Consider the following 18101-nt stretch of genomic DNA (forward strand, 5'->3'; position numbering starts at 1 on the left):
TGTTTCTCTGAACAAATTTTTGCTGTTACTTATGTTTTGGCTAATGTCAATGGTACTTGGAAATGTGTTTTTATATAAATTTCGTGAGTTTTTTATATTGATCATTATTTGTGGTTCTTTTTTGTCTTTCACACGAAGACCCTTTTGCCAGAGAATCCAGTTCAACCAAATGATAACTCCAAATGGCATTGAAAAAATGTGCAAAATAAACAGTTTTAATAACTTCCGTGATTAGCGTATGGTCTTAACGACTGCGAAGCCGTTCCCTGACAAATCTTATTAGATTTTTGAATTTGGCTGTAATTGTGTTTCTTTTGGTTTTCGTACTGTATATTCCTGTCAAAACCAAACCACTACATGTTTCTAGAGATGTTCAATTAATTCATTTTACAGATTTTGATTCAGAGCTAACAGTTTTATTGACATTCAATTATTTTTTTAAGAAATTAGTTTTGCACCTCCTTATGTTTGCTTATTTTCCCGTATATCTAGTTGTTATTTGTTCCCTTTTTCCACTATCTTTTAAAAGATAGCTTTGACTGGCTTTGAAAGAATGCACAAGAGAACCTTTTTAAACATTTCATTATATGGCTTATATTTTTAACGGCTTCGCATCCGTGCTCTCCCAAAATTTATAAGGATTTCTTTTGGTTTTGTCTCGTGTTATTTTCCTTTTCGTTACCGTCCGGCATTTTCAGGGCAATTAAAGGCCTTGATTACTTCCACAGAATCTATTATTTGAATATATTTCCTGATTTCAGTTAATAGCTAACAGTTTAAAAGAATTTCAATTATTTTTTTTGAAGATTTTTTTTTGTTTTTCCAGTTTCTTGTTCTCTTTGCCGAAAACAAGAAATTAATTCTAATTATTGACAGAAGTCATCATTTTATTGTTTCTCTAAAATTTTGGCTGTTGGTTATGTTTTGACAAATGTCTAGAGAACATAGAAGTGTGTTTTCATAAAAAAAAAAGTTCGAGAGTTTTCCATACTGGTCAATAATTGTGGTTCATTTTGTTGTCTTTCCCACAAAATCACTTTAGCGTGCTCACTTTAGAAAGAACAAGTGCACACTAGTGATTTCTTCAACTGGCATTGATTGACTGCGCGAAACAAACCTTTTAATAATATCCGTGAATAGCGGATATTCGACGACTGCTAAGCCCTTCTCTCACAAAGCTTAATGGATTTTTGACTTTGTCTGTAATTGTGGTTCGTTTGGTTTTCGTACGGTATATTCCTGTCAATAATACCCGTACTTAATTCTATAGATGTTTAATATAATCTCTTTACGATTTGGTTCAGAACTAACAGTTTTATTGACTTTCAATTTTTTTTTGAGAAATTAGTTTTGAAAGTCATTAATTTGCTTATTTTCCTGTATTCGTAGTTGTTACTTGTTCCCTTTTCCACTTATCTTACGAAATATAGCATCAACTGGCATTAAAAGATTGGGCAAAAGAATTTTTTTTAAGCATTTCACTATATGACCTATAGTTTAACGGCTTCCGATCCGTGCTCTCACAAAAATCAATTAGAATTCTTTTTTGGTCTCTAATTATCGTTCTTTTTGTTGTCGTTCATCATTTTCATGGCGATCAAAGGCCCTGATTACTTCCACAGAAGTTTAATTGAATCTATTTCCTGATTTCAGTTCATAGCTAACAGTTTTAAAGACCTTCTCTTAATTTTTTTGAAGAAATTTTTTTTCTAATTTTTTGTTCTCTTTGTCGCCAACAAAAAATTAAGTCTCATTATGGACAAAAGTTATCAAACTTCTGCATCTCTGAACACATTCTTGCTGTTACTTATGTTCTGACAAATGTCTATGGTACTTGGAGTGTGTTTTCATAAAAATTTTGTGAATTTTCGATACTGGTCAACTTTTGTGGTTTTCTTTGTTGTCTTTCCCACAAAGACACTTTAGCCAGAAGATCAAGTTCAAATTAACGATTACTTCAACTGGCATTGGAAGAATGATCAAAATAAACTTTTTTAGTAACTTCCGTGAATAGCGGATAGTTAACAACTGCGAAGCCGTTCTCTCATAAAACTTATTGAACTTTTGACTTGTTCTGGAGTTGCGTTTCTTTTGGTTTTCTTACTCCATACTCCTGTTAAAACAAATCCCATTTCTGCTTCTGTAGATGTTTAATGGAAACTTTTTACCGATTTCGGATCAGTTTCAATGACTTTGAATTAATTATTTAGGAAAAAATTTTTGCACTTCTCTATTATTGCTCATTTTTTGTGTTTGTAATTGCTATTTTTTCCCTTTAACTGGCATTGAAAGAATGCGCGAAAAAACGTTTTTAAGTATTTCAGTGTATGACCTATAGTTTAACGGCTTTGTGTCCGTGCTCTCCCTAAATTTATTAGGATTATTTTTAGTTTTTCTCTAATTTTCGCTCTTTTTTGGTACCGTTCAGCATTTTCATGGCAAACAAAGGCCATGATTACTTCCACAAATGTTTAATTGAATCTATTTCCTGATTTCAGTTTATAGCTAACAGTTTTAAAGACGTTCTCTTAATTTTTTTGAAGAAATTTTTTTTGTTTTTTCTATTTTTTGTTCTCTTTGTCGTCAACAAAAAATTAAGTCTCATTATTGACAGAAATGATCAAACCTCTGTTTCTCTGAACGAATTCTTGATGTTAGTTTTGTTTTGACAAATATGTCTATGGTCCTTGGATGTGTGTTTGTATAAAAATTTTGTGAATTTTCGATACTGGTCATATTTTGTGGTTCTTTTTGTTGTCTTTCCCACAAAGACACTTTAGCCAGAAGATCAAGTTCAATTTAAGGATTACTTCAACTAGCATTGAAGGAATGATCAAAATAAACATTTTTAGTAACTTCCATGAATAGCAGATAGTGAACGACTGCGAGGTCGTTCTTTCACAAAACTTATTGGATTTTTGACTTGTTCTGAAATTGTGTTTCTTTTGGTTTTCGTACTCTATATTCCTCTCAAAACTTAACCCATTTCTGCTTCTGTAGATGTTTAATGGAATTTATTTACCGATTTCGGATCAGTTTCAATAACTTTGAATTAAATATTTAGGAAAAAAGTTTTGCACTTCACTTTTATTGCTTATTTTTTGTATTTGTAATTGTTTTTTGTTCCCCTTAACTGGCCTTGAAAGAAACGTTTTTAAGCATTTCAGTGTACAACCTATAGTTTAACGGCTTCGGATCCGTGCTCTCCCAAAATTTATTAGGATTCTTTTTGGTATTTCTCTGATTTTCGTTCTTTTTTGGTGCCGTTCTGCATTTTCATGGCAATCAAAGGCCTTGATTACTTCAACAAACGTTTAAATGAATCTATTTCTTGATTTCAGTTCATAGCTAACAGTTTTAAAGACCTTCTCTTATTTTTTTTGAAGAATTTTTTTTTAATTTTCTAACTTTTTGTTCTCTTTGTCGCCAACAAAAAAATAAGTCTCATTATGGACAGAAGTTATCAAACTTCTGCTTCTCTGAACAAATTCTTGCTGTTACTTATGTTCTGACAAATGTCTATGGTACTTGGAGTGTGTTTTTATAAAAGTTTCGCGAGTTTTCTATACTTTTTTGTATTTCCTACGAAGACCCTTTAGCCAGATGATAAAGTTCAACTTAATGATAGCTCCTATTGGAAATTAAAAAAATGCGCAAAATAAAACTCTTTAATAACTTCCGTGAATAGTCTATATTCTTAACGACTGCGAAGCCGTTCCCTGACAAATCTTATTAGATTTTTGAATTTGGCTGTAATTGTGGATCTTTTGGTTTTGGTACTGCATATTCCTGTCAAGCAAATTCCATACATGCTTCTATAGATGTTTAATTGAATTTTTTTAACCGATTTACGATCAGAGCTAACTGTTTTAATGACTTTGCATTAACTCTTTTAGAAACGTTTTTTTGCACTTCACTATTCCTGCTTATTTTCGTGTATTTTTAGTTGTTATTTGTTCACTTTTCAACTTATCTTATAAAAGATAGCTTTAACTGGCATTGACAAAATGCACAAAAGAACCTGTTTAAACATTTCGGTATATGGCCGATAGTTTTAACGGCTCCGCATCCGTGCTCTCACAACTTTTAATAGGATTTTTTTGCCTCTAATTGTTGTTCTTTTTGTTCTCCTTCGGCCAATTGGTGAAATTCAATAGCCTCCATTGCTTTAGTGATATCGGTTTATAGCTAACAGTGTTAAAGACTTTCATTTAATTTCATTAGAGAAATTTTTTTTTCTATTTTTGTTCTCTTTGTCGTCAACGAGTAACTAAGTCTGATTATTGACAGAACTCATCATTTTTCTGCTGCTCTAATCTTCATATTTTCTGTTCGCATTGTTCTGACAGATGTCTATAGAGCATAGAACTGTGTTTTAATAAGAATTTCGAGAGTTTTCCACACTGGTCATTATTTGACGTTTTTTGTTGTCATTTCCACAAAGACCCTTTTTCTAGGAGATCCAGTTAAAATCAAGGGAGCTCCAAGCCTATCGATCGATCCTTTGCGTCATTTTAAGTTTTTTCATAGTTTTAAATGTATTATAGGTATAATGGCTTCAACACTGTGGCTTCGATAAGTTGTTTTTGAAATTTTGAGTTCTGAACAGTTGCAAATTCATTGGTTTTTGCTTCAAGTTGAAAATTTAGATTTTGTTTGAATTTTTGAAAACATTTAAAAAAAGTGAGTATATTTGCGAGCTGTATGACTATCTTATTTTTTTCATTTGTTTTAGATTGGTCTCTTTAACGACAGGTAGCATCTCCTTTCCGATAAACCAAGATCCAATCTCTATTTTAGTTTTTTTTCAAATATTGGTTTCTTGGCTTTAGTACTACGCGTTTTCATAAGAAATGTGCGTTTTTAGGATATTGGACCATTCTGAGTTTCTTTGTTTCATTTCCACGTTATCGGCCCAATTGGAGTTGGAACGGTACAAAAATGAAGATGTTTAATAATTTCCGGTTTTAGTCTGTGCTTCAGCGGTTCCGGTATCTCGTTCGTATTTAATTCAATCGTTTCTTATTTCGTTATTGCTGTTATTTTTGTAGTCGTCCGACATATTACAGATAACGATGAGTCTCAATTGCTTCCACTGACGTATTATATAGTAGATAATTTTGCTAACAGTCTTATTATATTTGATGATATGGGTGAAAATATTAGACTACCAGCTATAGATGCATTATATTCTAAAGCTAGACATCAAAATATTAATATAATATGTGTAGGTCATACTGTAACAGATTTAAATACTAAAGCAAGAGATAACACCCCATCCATATATAAATTCTAAAGCAATTCCATCCATAGAAAATTCTAAAGATTTAAATACTAAAGCAAGAGATAACACCCCATCCTCCATATTTTGAGAAGTATATTGGTAATACAGAGTTTAATGAAAAGGAATATAATATTCTAAACAGTTTTTTAGTGGAGAGAATGATAAAACCAACACATATTAAACCAAATGAGTTAATGTTCTATATTGAAGAATATTTACAATCTAAAGGAATAAATAAATCATTTGTTTTAAATAAAACATGGAAGAATGTAAAATCTATACTTGCTGAGATACATAGTGTTTATCTTGCTATATTTGGTGTAATTGGTATAATGGGATTTGGATATAGCTACCTTCAAAAAAGTTATAATAATGATAATAATGGTTTAGATATAACGAAGATAGATACGGCAAAATTTAATTTAAAAAATGGTAAGAATATATCAATAGGTTATGGTACTAATAATAAACTTGATTTCAATGATCCAACCAATATAGTATGTATGTTGGTTATTTGTATTACAGTTATTTTTGCAGGTCATGAAACTATTAATTCTAAAACTGAAAATGATATGTAGAGAATATAATATTGAAATTGATACCAGTAGTGGTTATCCAGAACATGAACTAATGAATCATTATAATAGTTTTCATAATAAATCAATTGAAAGATGTATGGAATGTATGCATAGAAAATATAGTGGCTATCACTTTTCAGATAAATGTAAAGTTAATAGTACAGGACATATAATTTCTGTACATAGTTATACTGATTTTTCTGATTTAAATGATAATAATAATGAAAGTGAAAATTGTTTTAATGTTTTTTTATTTGAACTAGAATATAATATTATAGAGGAATTGAGAAATTACATCAAAATTGAATTAAAATCAGAAATTATAAATGAGATAAAAATGGAAGTTTTAAATGATTCAAAAATGGAAACTGGAGACTGTTTTTAAAAAACTGGTGGTTTATGCAAAAGACTGTTGTTCTCAAAACGTTTCTTGTCCCATATGTAATATTGTTATAAATAGATCTTCTCTTAACAAACATAAAAAAAGGGCTCATAACAGTAAATCTCTAATTTCTAACAAACATTTAATAAAAATGTTTACAAATTACAAAGATTACATGAGATTACATGAGATTACATGGATTGTTATGGATTATAGAGATTATATAGATTATTAATCACATGTAATTTTTGTAATTTGTGAACATTTTTATTAAATGTTGTTAGAAATTAGAGATTTATTGTTATGAGCCCTTTTTTTATGTTCGTGAAGAGAAGATGATCTATTTATAAAAATATTACATATGGGACAAGAATTTTTTTGAGAACAACAGTCTTTACATAAACCACCAGTTTTATAAAAAAACAATTTCTGTTCTTTTCAATTTTACATAAACAACAAACTTTATTTGTTTTAATCTTAATATTAGTTTCCATTTTCGAATCATTTAAAACTTCCCTTTTTATCTCATTTATAATTTCTGTTTTTAATTCAATTTTAATGTAATTTCTCAATTCCTCTATAATATTATATTCTAGTTCAAATAAAAAAACATTAAAACAATTTTCACTTTCATTATTATTATCATTTAAATCAGAAAAATCAGTATAACTATGTACAGAAATTATATGTCCTGTACTATTAACTTTACATTTATCTGAAAAGTGATAGCCACTATATTTTCTATGCATACATTCCATACATCTTTCAATTGATTTATTATGAAAACTATTATAATGATTCATTAGTTCATGTTCTGGATAACCACTACTGGTATCAATTTCAATATTACATTCTCTACATATCATTTTCAGTTTTAGAATTAATAGTTTCATGACCTGAAAAAATAACTATAATACAAATAACCAACATAGATACTATATTGGTTGGATCATTGAAATCAAGTTTGTCATTAGAACCATAACCTATTGATATATTCTTACCATTTTTTAATTTAATTTTTGCCGTATCTATCTTCGTTATATCTAAACCATTATTATCAGTTTTTAATTTTTTTTGAAGGTAGCGATATCCAAATCCCATTATACCAATTACACCAAATATAGCAAGATAACCACTATGTATCTCAGCAAGTATAGATTTTACATTCTTCCATGTTTTATTTAAATCAAATGATTTATTTATTCCTTTAGATTGTAAATATTCTTCAAAATAGAACATTAACTCATTTGGTTTAATATGTGTTGGTTCTATCATTCTCTCCACTAAATAACTATTTAGAAGATTATATTCCTTTTCATTAAACTCTGTATTGTCAATGTACTTCTCAATATATGGATGGGGTGTTATCTCTTGCTTTAGTATTTAAATCTCTAGAATTTATATATGGATGGAATTGCTTTAGAATTTATATACTTGGATGGGCTATTATCTCTTGCTTCAGTTTTTAAATCTGTAACAGTATGACCTACACATATTATATTAATATTGTGATGTCTACCTTTAGAATATAAAGCATCTATAGCTGGTAGTCTAATATTTTCACCCATATCATCAAATATAATAAGACTGTTAGCAAAATTATCTAAATTATCTAATGATATTAAATCTTCAATGCCATATACATCATATCCCGTCCACTCACTTCCATCAACAGAGAACACATTAACTATCTCATACAATCCACAATAATCTTTTATAAAAGTTGTTTTACCAGAATTAGATGGACCTTAAATAATGAAATTATGTTTTTTAATTTCAAATGGTTCTGGTACAACATTCCTATATCCTTTGAATCTCTTCCTTAAATCAGAATATTTATCATAATTCCAAAATACAATAAAAATAAGAAATATCAATAAATGTAATAACGGGTACACAAGTAACATTTTAATAGGGCTAAACTTCAATCTGGGAAACAGCTTCGCCGATATTAAATTTCTTTACATGTTCTCTAAATCTATCTTTAGTATGACCAAATCTATATCTATTGAGATATAAGCATATTCTAAAAGTGTAATGTTTAAAGCTATACTGAGAGATATGTTTATTTACCCTACACTTATTACATGTTAGATATTGATTTGGATCATTATAATGTTTAACCATATGATTATGTCTCTCTCTATATGTTATATTTTCATTACAGACATAACATGATAAAGGTTTACTTTGACACTCATCACAACACCAACACCAAGCTTTATCTTTACATTTATCACATTTAGTACTAATCATTTTTATTGATGAATTTTTATATTAATAATAATATTTCAAAATTTGTCTTATAAAAATGAGTGTGCAAGAAAACAACGGGAGCATTCTAACTGGAAGAGGTCAAGCCCAATCTCAAGGACAAGTCCAATCTGGAAGTGAGCGAGCTCAATCTCATGGACAAGCTCAATCTCATGAACAAGTTCCATCTCATGAACAAGCTCCATCTGGTTCTACTAGCATGGCGGTCCAAATGTTAAAAAATAAAAACAAAGTAAGGGGAGAAATCAAACTGGTAGATAAAGAAGAAGATCCATTAGAACCAATTAGAAGGTTTAATCAAGTCAACGAGGAAACAAAGAAGTCATATGATGAATATGCGGCTAAAATAAAACAAAGGGGTGAGGACATGAAAAATCTAATGCGTGAGGCCGAGGCTAAATATCATCCGGATTTAGATTCTGATAAGGATAAGGGTTTAGATTCTGATAAGAACTCAGGTTCGGATACAGATAGAGAATCGGCTTTATCTGATGATTTTGTATATGTCCAAAAGCCTAAAACAAATAAATTTAAGTGTGAAGAATGTAATGAAGAATTAACTCTAAAGAATTATAACAGACATATTCAATCACTTAAACATAAAAAGAACGCACGAATATATAATAGAAATAAAACTACTGAGAGTGCTAATGAGGATGGAATAAAACTTACTAATAAAGATATAGAACAAAAGTTAGATGAGCAGTATCCAGAAGAAGGAATAAAGTATTGTGATAGTTGTGAGATAAATCTAGATAATAACACCGCTTATAATAATCATGTGACAACATGAAAACATGGGAATAATGTGAGACTAGTTAATGGGGAAATAATAAAGAACGGGAGTAAGTTTGATTGAGTAAAATGTAAGACTTCTCTGAGTCAATATAGTGTGGATCAACATTTGAAAACAAAGATGCATCTGGATAAATTTGGGGGTAAAGATCTGCGAAGCAGTTTAATTGATAAGGATATAACTGGAGATGATATTAATAATATAGCGAGGGAAGATAATGGTGAAACAGAGACCCATAATATAACTTAAGGATATTGCAATATATGTAATACCAGATATAACAAAAAAAATGAACTCAATGAATCACAAGAACAAAAAGAAAATAATAATCAGAAAAATGTTGATAAGAAGTGGCGAGATAAAGTAAATGAATTAGGCTTGGATCATAACATGAAGTATAATCAATTGATTACAACAAGTAGGAGTTATGAAGATCCTAAATTCATTAATGCAGTGGGGACATCGCACAATATACATCCCCATATCAAGTTTAACACTTTTGATGTGGTTAGGTATACAAAAACCACAGATGATAATTTAGAAGAAAACTAATTCACATTTAGACTAATGACTAGACAATATAATGGTCCTCATGACTTGGATGTGATGAATAGCGAGTTGGAGACCAGAATGCAAGAACATGAAATGAATCAATCTGGTTGGAGCATGGAAAGATTTATTAAAGAACAATGTTTATACATAGGTTTTATTCTAGTGATGGATGTAATACTGAATTACCGTTTCAATCAAGATATATACACAATATACATAATACTGATAATAAATGTTTATTGTGGTGTTTAATTGCTTATCTACATCCTGCATAACGTGATCCAAATAGAGTTAGTAAATATAATAAACCAGAGTATATTAATGAGATAAAATTACCAAAGATTCCACCACCCTATGGTTATAAAGATTTACAGAAAAAACAAGAACTAAATAAAGATAAAATATTATTTAATGTATTCAATCTATATAAAAATAAAACTATTAATCCTGTATTAATCAATCATAATGATCCTAAAGGATGTATTATACTATGCTGGGATAATCATTACTTCCGATGTAAAGATGTATCATTCTTATTAAGAAAATCAACCAGACATAAATGTTATCCATGTCTAAAATGTTGTGTGTCATTTCAGTCTGAAGATGCATTAAATAAACATTTGGATTTATGTAATAATATTGGAAGAAGAACAATCCATAAAGATGAATATCTAAAGTTTGATAAGTTCCATTATAAAAACAGAGTACCATTTGCTATGTATTATGATTTTGAATGTATAATAAAAGATGGTAAACACTTACCTTTTGCTTGTGGTTTATGTTTAAAAAGTGACTATCCTGATATATTAGAAGATAGATATGAATATAATTGTGGTGAAGATCCACAAAGTGGCGGCTCAACCGATATAGTTGATTGGTTTATAAGTAGAGTCAGTTATTATAATAAATTATTTAAGAATATTTTTGAAATTAATATTCCACTTGATGAAGATACTATTACTCCACTTAGTACTGAGTGTTTCTATTGTAGAGAGAACTTGGGTAATGACATTGTTAGAGATCATGATCATCTAAATGGTATATTCAGAGGACTTGCTCACAACAAATGTACCCTCCAAGCTGAAAATACTTTTGTACCGATATATGCATTTAATTCTACTAATTATGATAATCACTTATATATAACTAAACTAGCAAAGAAGACTTAAAGTATTAACTAAAACTGATGAGAATTAAATTACTATTGATATGGGTAATGCAAAAGCATTAGATATGTTTAGGTTCTTCCATCCACTTAGCTTAGATGCTATAAGTAAAACATTGAGTAACAAAGAGTGTATAACATTGAACAAATTTGGGTTAGAGAGACGTAAAGGTATATTCGCTTATGAATGGTTAGATAGCATAGATAAACTAAATGAAACAACATTACCACCTAAGGAAGCATTCTATTTTAAGTTGAAACAAAGTGTTATTACAGATAAAGAATAAGTAAGCAATAGATTGTTGGAATAATACTGGATGTGAGACAATAAAGGATTATAAGCAGTAATATAGTGAGCTACACTCCCCGGGGGGATGAGGTCCCCCATGTATTAAGATAGGGTATAGCGTATTTTTCGGGATTTGGGTCCTCCCTAACGTATTAAGATAGGGAATGAATTAGCATGTATTAAGATTAGGTATAGCGGTCTTAATGTATTAAGATTAGGTATAGGTTGCATGTATTAAGATTAGGAATAGAATCTCCATGTATTAAGATTGGGTATAGCCGCCATGTATTAAGATTAGGAATAGAATCTCCATGTATTAAGATTGGGTATAGCCGCCATGTATTAAGATTAGTTATAGCCGCCGACATGTATTAAGATTAGTTATTGCCGCCGACATGTATTAAGATTAGTAATAGCCGCCGACATGTATTAAGATTAGTTATAGCCGCGGAAATGTATTGATTAGGTGCCGCCATGTATTAAGATAGGGTATAGGTTTTGTGTATGTTTTTGTGCATGTACGTTTTCTAGTAGTATAGTCGGTGCAAATGTGGGGGGTAGGTTCGGAGACGCTCCTGATAGGCTGAAATTTTGAGGGGAAAATATCAATGTTTGTGTAGTTATTAAGTGTTTACTTGAGAACAATAGAATTGGCGTGGGTAATTAATTGCTGTAATTATGTGAGGGGTAATTATGTTACAGGTTGAATTTTGTTTACAAATTTTATGTTATTAAATTGTGAAATTAATTGGTGGGGGTTTTCAATTACTCTAGTTATCTGAGGGGTAATTATGTGACATGTTGAATTTTTGTTTGCAAATTTTAGGTCAATTGCAAAGATTGTTCCCCTAATTGTTTGAATCAATTGTGTAACAAATGTCTTTTGCGCGCTCATTAATTGGAAAAAATTCAACCATAGAAAAAAAATGAATTAAAATTGTATAAAATTACAGACACAGTATAAATACAATAGAGAATACTAAAGAATTGTGCTATAGTAAAAGGATTTAAGTTATATGTTGAGTGGTGCTGTATGAATACCGTCAGACTGAACAATGCGCTTAGGGTAGAAATAGGACAGTCCCTTCTTTGTCTGCTCATACGTAGCAACACAATGGTTTATTGTTCTGAACCCTCTATTTGTTGAAGTAAGATTGATAATTTCATCCATCACACGTCGATATTTCTCCATCGGTCCATCTCCGTTCTCTTCTAGTGTTCTTTTATTGAGACCTTTACTGCTGAACTTGTATTTGTCAGACTGTGCATCGTAGCAACAATAAGTTTTGCTACAAAGACAAATCATTTCCGTACATCTGAATTCTTCCTTGAAAAGTCCTGGTTCCCGTTTATTATGCTTCTTATGCTCAGAACAACATGTTCTAGGGAAGAAATTTTGAATAGCATCTGCTTGGAAAGAGTCGTTACAGTCCTGCTTTCTCAATGCTTCCCATTCTTGTTTTTTAGCAGTTCGAATACAATTATACCAATTCTCATGAGCTAAGGCTAAATAGATGGAATCTGTATCCATCTCTAACTCCTCGAATTTATCCACGTCGCAAAATCTGTCAAAGAAGTTATAGTAGAGCTCCAACATACGTAATTTAGCGTAGTGAAGTATGAAGAATCCAACTATTATTGGTTCGCGGTGTTCAATTTTTGATTTTGCTAGCTCAACTTCGTAAAGCTCTTTTGAGACATTGTTCAACCGCTTAAACATTTTCCCATTGATTGCTTTGTGCGTCTTCTCATCGTTCAAATATTTGGTTTCTGTATGTTTGCTTCTGTTCATAATCTGATATCCGTAAGAGCTATTACCCAATAATTTCATAGTCTCAGCAACAACGCTGGAATCAGGATTTTCATCTCCACCTCTTCTAGCGTCTACCACTGACTGTACAAAGATGTTGAAACATTTGCGCGGCGAGTACTGTACAAATCTATAAATTCTTGTACATTTCAGACCGAGGCTGATGTAGAAATTTAGAGGGGAGTAATAATTGTTCCATTTTCCAGATTGAAACTTGAAATTAGCATTCGCTGAGGTTGCTTCAGTAAGTTGTTTTCGACAGCGTAATCTCTCATATAATCCCCAATATCAGCTCGACTAACGTTTAAATTTTTAAAAATAGGCGGGAAATTTGGAAACTTGTACTTCAAACCTGTGGGAACTTCCAAGACACATTGTACGTATCCAAACATCTCCCCATCTCTTTTTTTAGCTAGTAAAGACTCTTGCTTCAACGGTAATTTGAAAGGAAAGTTCTTTCTCACGTGATTTCTGACATTTTCTTCTTCTTTAACACTTTCCCACCATTTAAACTCCCAGATTTCAACAATCTTATATCCTCTACTTTTTAAGTAATCTCTTCTCAATTCATCATGTTCTCTTTTTCTAATCCCTCTCTGTGTTTTCTCTTCCGAGAGACTTGCATTAGCTTCCTGACAAGGACAGAAATGAAAGTAACAACCCATGGCTTCAAACACAGTATTACAATGTGTGCAAAATCCGTCTACGTTAAAACAATCAATCTTTTTCTCTTTTCCGGTTGAGTAGTAGCTCTCAATTTTACATTCGGAACGTTGTGATTGAAGATATGACATAACCAAGTTCTCAAATGTTCGAGATCTGTTTGTTCGAGCCCTGAATTTTTGAGAATCTGTATCAAATTCCCATCGAGTGTAATGTCCAGTGGGCATTTCTTTACACATTGAAAAGGGATACAGTTGGCTAGCGTCAATACCTACGATAGACTTGCAAAGGTTTTCAGAGTTTCGTATGAAGGTCTGATCAACTACTGCTTTTCTAGTAAAAACAATAGATGGACCACCAGTCATATCCTCACGTATTTTGTCATATAAATCATTGTCAGTTTCAACAAATGGAAAAAACTTGTGGTTTGTTGACTTGTGAAGACAGATATTAGCCAAGTTCGGAAGTGTACATCCGAGTTTTAACATATCGATACTCTTGTTGTGATAAAACTCCATCATTTTTTGCATTGCCTCCAGTGTTGGAACAACATCCTTGTTGTTGTACCACTTGACAAAATCTCTGACTGTAGCCATTTTTTCTTGCTCCCAGACCACTTTCAGGTAATTGTAATTGTCAATTCCAGATGGAGGAACATTTTTCAACCTCATTTTTTTTAATGACTCTTGTTGAGAAAATCCTCTGTTAAGCAATTTAGTGAAATCAGTAAATTCCTTCTCCAGTGTATTATAGTTTCTCAGTTTGCTAAAGAAACAGTCGTAAGGAGGGAGAAAAGTTGCATCGAGCTTTTCGGGAGAGTCAAACCACTCATAGGGGAAGAATCCTTCGGTCTCATTTGTCTTGTATGCTTTAAGGAAAGAATCAAGTGATGTAGCTCCACCGAGAAAGTTGAGGATATCTAGAAATTGTACATCACCAAACTTAAGAGAAACAAAGTGATTTGCTTTTTTAATAACAGTAGGTTGAATGTCGCGCTCATGAATAAGATAGGGTAGGAGATAGGACTTAATGAGATTTAAATCATATTTTCCACTATTAAATCCGAACACAGGTAAAGTGTTCACATAACGCTCAAAGTGCTGCTGTAAGTCCAAAAGCTGGTTTTTCTGCATTTGGAGAAATTGCGTTGACATATCAGCTTCATCATCTTCTTTGGTACGTTCATCTTCACACTCAAATGTTGAAGCGTTTTGATCCTTTCTTTTAATTATATTTTCGCCAATTGCGTTAACTCGTGCTCTGATTACTGCTTCAATAGAGGAAAACTTTGTCCACATTTCAGTTTTACTTTTGTTTGCTAAGTCTTCAATAGCTTCAACAAAAGATATAATGAGAGCTTTCGGATCTTTATCGCATTGGAAGACAGGTTCATCAATTAAATTGGAGGAAATAGAGACAGAGATTGGTTCAAGCTTTCCAATCCAAGTGGTTGTGTTTGTATCTTTTAATTGGTCGGAGGGTACACATATCGATTCAAAGTCAAAAATAGCCAAGTTCTTGAACAATTTTTGATCATCGTTGCAGGAAATTCCAAATCCGTCAAATTTATCAAATAAGGTCTCGCGCAATGTATACACACTCTTTGGGTAAATATGCTGTACTCTATCTTTACACGTTTTAACATGGCGGTTGAAATTTCCCGCTTTCTGAATGAACGTATCGCAACTGGGACAACGGAATCGTTTAAAGAATGTGTTAATATCATCCACATGGCATATGTGGTTGTTGTAACGTAATAAATTAATATTTTTCTCATACATTTCAATACTTCTCCTCGCAAGTTCACCAACAAAATCTCCATCTACAATGTCAATATCGTAAATAAATATGTTGTGCTTTATCGCATTTTCAACAAATACAAGATGATCGATCGATACCCCTCTGAAATTGATTGCGTCTTGTCCAGATTCGTGGAGGAATGCACTAAACAAATTTTTTGCATTGATCTCAAGCTCCGATGATCCATATAAGTGAACAGCTATAGCTCGGAATAAGCAAAGATAATCTTTGTAAGTCTCACCATAGCCATTCGATACGAGACAACTCACATCTGGTCGTCTGGGTAACTGTTCAGGAAGAACAGCATCGATACATCCCATTGGAATGGATTTTAGGAGAGCGCAAAATATTGTTACATTTGTAGTCAGAACAAATCGCCATTTTGTATTCTCCCGTTCCTGAGCACACGTCTCCACTAAATCCATCTTTTCAACCCTGTCCTGAAGAGAGACTAAGCCTCCTTTGGAACAGAGTAGATGAGATTTCTCGAAGAAAGTGTTGTTCTCGTGAGCGTAGAAGTATCGATACTCGTCCGTATCCACATTTCTTAATATAAATCCTAGAGCTAAGTTGACTTTGGCTGCACAGTTGAGTTTTTCGAATACTTCTTTCAACTTTTTATTAATTTCATGAGGATCGAGCTTGGACAGCTTGAAGTTGAACACTTGATGTCTTCCATTTTCCATCTCAGTATCGTCAAAAAAGTGCTGGCAAGCACTAAGTTCTTGTTGTAGCTGCTCGTTGTCCTTTTCCGGCTCCTCTGATTCTAGAACTTCTTTAAGCTTTTCACTCGATTTTGTTCCAACTTTTGTTGAAGTTCCATGCTTTCTCCTCTTGTATTGTTGAAGAGAATAGAAACTCGGAAACTCCTCCAAGCATACAGTACACATAGTACTTAGCTTTGTATCCTTAGGAGCGTGATGCTTAGCAATGTGGTAATTCATGTCTTCTTTCTTCTTTGTACTGAAATGTGGACATTTGGGACAAAATAGAGTCCCACTATCACAAGACTGCTTGTTTCTTGCCATATTCTTCTTCACCACCATTTTGTTGCACTTTGTGCATTTCACTGGGAGATTTCTATCGAGAGAAGGTATTGTTTTGGTACAAGATGAAACAAATTCGGGTATTGTGACGAGCAACTAATTGTGACAATAACAAAGTGAGAATGAAAGAAAGAATTTTTGTACATTTAGGAAACGCAGCTGTGACGCATCACTCCATATATGGAAATTTATCATTTCCATTTTAAGAAGCTTGTTGTCATAACCGAACATTCTAGAACATAATGAGTAAACCAATCAGATTCTTCCATTTACAAATAGCTTTAATATTAAGGAACCTTCTTTTTAAATGTGTGAATTCATTCCTTGGCGTAAACTCAAAAATAGCAAATCATTCTTATATATCTTCTTAATCATTTCTTTTACATTTTATATAAGTTTTCATATTTCATCCAGCCATAATCCAAAAACAGACTCACAACAAATTCAAACAAATTGTTCCAATCTCAACAAACTCTGTGATTCAAATTTGTTTCTATCCGCAATTGACAGAATTCGGTGCTTGCAAACAAATCTAGTCCTATTGAAAATTGATATTAGCACATGAATGTGCTTTTACAACAATGTTAGAGATGTCGAAAACAAATATTCATCCATACTTCACGAACAAATATTTACTTTACAACTTAACGTTATTGTCTTGGAACCTCTCAACCAATCAAAATCCGGTGTTAAAGAAATTATTCTGAAGATTAACGATTTTGTTTTGTGTAATTGTTTCTTAATTTTAATTTTCTTTTACAAAAACAGAGTATTGCGTGAAATTTTGCTCATTTGCGAAGAATGTTAATCAAAAATCATTTACAGTTGTTGGAAAAAATATAAAAGAGGAAAGAAGGAATTGCCGATGCTTACAAAGTTGACGAGATTGATTTTGATTCCTATTTTTTCTACAATTTCTTGGACATTTGCGTTCAGAATGACAGAATAATCCGATTTAGTAAAGGATTCGAATATGCAACATTTTCCATTAAAAAATTCAAATATGATGATTATATAACGAAACAATCATTTGATTTATCGTCAGAGCTAAACATTAACAAGTACGAAACTTTATTTATTTTGAATTCTGTCCCGAATTTTTAGAACAGTACGGAAATCTAGCACAAGCGAACTGTATTCCAATTCCTGACCCCATAGCAATCACTTCATCTGTACAAAGCGCGTTGTTTTTTCATAATTATACGGATTACAATTCTGAAGGAGTAAAAATTCGATTTGGAATTCGGCTCCCAAATTTAAATATACAAAAGTTCTGTTCCAAAAATGGAATAATTTCCGAGATTGATTTAAAATTTAACGAAGTTGAACAAATTTATCAGAGCTTAACATTTTTGGTAAATTATGTCACTTCTTTCCCACTGAGCTATCCTTATTTAGTAAACAAGTAGTCATATCATGTGATACATGTATTATTCAAACACCATAATTGGTTTCTATTCAC

General features: G+C 31.7%; 1 protein-coding gene across 1 annotated transcript in view; it reads left to right on the forward strand.

Moving 5' to 3' along the window:
• LOC142342463 (receptor-type tyrosine-protein phosphatase eta-like) overlaps positions 1 to 18101 on the forward strand; it is a 102846-nt gene that overhangs the window by 67458 nt on the left and 17287 nt on the right. The window lies entirely within an intron of this gene.

Source organism: Convolutriloba macropyga, chromosome 7, assembly GCF_964194025.1.
Source record: "Convolutriloba macropyga chromosome 7, txConMacr16.3, whole genome shotgun sequence".
Classification (NCBI taxonomy): domain Eukaryota; kingdom Metazoa; phylum Xenacoelomorpha; order Acoela; family Convolutidae; genus Convolutriloba; species Convolutriloba macropyga.